General features: G+C 32.7%; 1 protein-coding gene across 1 annotated transcript in view; it reads right to left on the bottom strand.

The window, feature by feature from the left end:
• The window catches only part of LOC131884146 (RYamide receptor-like), a gene marked incomplete in the record, with an annotated part of 39,030 nt that overhangs the window by 2,783 nt on the left and 34,378 nt on the right, over positions 1–1,869 (bottom strand).

Below are 1,869 nucleotides of genomic sequence, written 5' to 3'. Positions count from 1 at the left end.
GAACAAAAACACGCGAGTCATTCTGGAATAATATTTCTTGGAGTGCTTTTGTTGTTCAATAGGACTGGTCTCAATTAACATAACTTATTTATAGCCGGTAAGCTGAGACGCTATACTAGTCTATATTTTACTACAACAGCATACGTTTGGAATTTGTTCCGATGGGATCCTTAGGCCCTCTCGTTATTGATGTTAGAATCATTCCCTGATGAAACGAGCCATACAGAAGCTTGAAAAACAGAATACATAATATTCAATTAACATGATATCGAATATCAATACCGGTTCATAGGGGATTAATTCGATCTTAAATTACACGAGCATTGATGAATGAGACTTTGAACTTGAATTAATGTTTGCTTTAGCCTTCAAGTCTGCGACCTCATATTCCATAAAATTTGTCTCAATAATGTTGAATGCGTTGTTGGATTACAAATGAAATAAAAGTACGGAGACATAAAAACGTTTCATGGTTCAGTAAAGTCATTGTTCCAATATGATTTCAGTTATTATCTCGATCATTTTAGTCATTAATCAGTAAATAATTATTGTGTTAAACGGTGAAGAAGATCAAAAAGGATAAAAAGACTTGTCTCCTAATTTTCAATTTTTTTTGTCTATTTGGACGAAAACTCTTTTTGGAAGGATCTGTGGCGATTCTGACGGTTGTTATGTCGAGAGGATTTTTCCGTTATTGAGCCAATTAAAATACATGAGCGTCCAGAAAGCAGTTTGTCTATTAAATCCTATAGGTATAGGTTTATTTTCATGCATTATTATCATATTAGTTATTCATTATATGATTTTCACTCTTCTCAACATAAGGGAAGTGAAACGTCAAGTATAGAAATTTAATTCTAACTAGATTTTTATTCGTACCATTTTCTTTGATACAATGAATTCATATCTTGATTTGAAAAGAGTTTTGAACCTGATTTTAATAAAGCTTACGATATGAAAACTACGTTTATTAAAAAACAATACATCTGATTTAGTCTCAATATTTCAAAAGGCTTGAGGACCAATCTTTTACTAATTATTTCACATAATACGCCATGTTGGCGTAGTTCTGCCAAAACATGGAAATGGACGACCATTTTTATCATTTGATTTCATATTCGCTACACCTGTTAATTGTTTGAAATTGAATCATGTTACATAACACAAATAAATACACCAAGCGACAAGTGAATGACAAATTTCAGAGTTATCGGAAGAAAGAAGCCTCGTTTAAAAACCGTAAAAAATAATTAAGGAAATCATGGTTCATCAAGCCCCAAACTTCCAGTTCTCAATGGGTTTGAATTCAAACCGAATTTAGATGAATTATAGAACAGAACGACAATTACATAATATGTCAAATAGAATAAATCGGTTAAGGGGTTCATTAACAAACGAGGCGTTTTGAAAGGGCAGACACTTTACGTTTATACTATAATTGGATGATTTTTTTTGTAAGAGAACTCAGTTTATGCCAAACGAATGACATTTCTTTGGTATTGGTTATTCCCCCGAGCTTTTTATTGACTAACATTGTGCTGAACATTTCCCAAGAAAAAAGGAAAAATTACACCTTTGCGACACCTGATCTTTTTTTGCCAATTTGTGCAGATTTAGCTTAGATTTGGCTGTGTAATTCAGCTAACTATGGGACCAAATTGGCATTGTTTCGTGTCACTTTTCATGACTATATTATGTCAAGATCGATTTATTACTACCTGGAACACATTATGAGAACCAGGGAATAATGACTAAGGCCTAAAAGTGCAGAAAAGTGATCTAAATGGGTTTTCTACTAAACCAATAGAGGCATCAACGGGCAGTCAAAGTTTGGAAATAAATATTTCATGAAGTGAAACATATATGTTA

This window comes from Tigriopus californicus, chromosome 1 (genome assembly GCF_007210705.1).
Source record: "Tigriopus californicus strain San Diego chromosome 1, Tcal_SD_v2.1, whole genome shotgun sequence".
NCBI lineage: Eukaryota > Metazoa > Arthropoda > Copepoda > Harpacticoida > Harpacticidae > Tigriopus > Tigriopus californicus.
The sequence above is the reverse complement of the archived record's forward strand: the minus strand, read 5'-3'. Positions and strand labels throughout refer to the sequence as shown.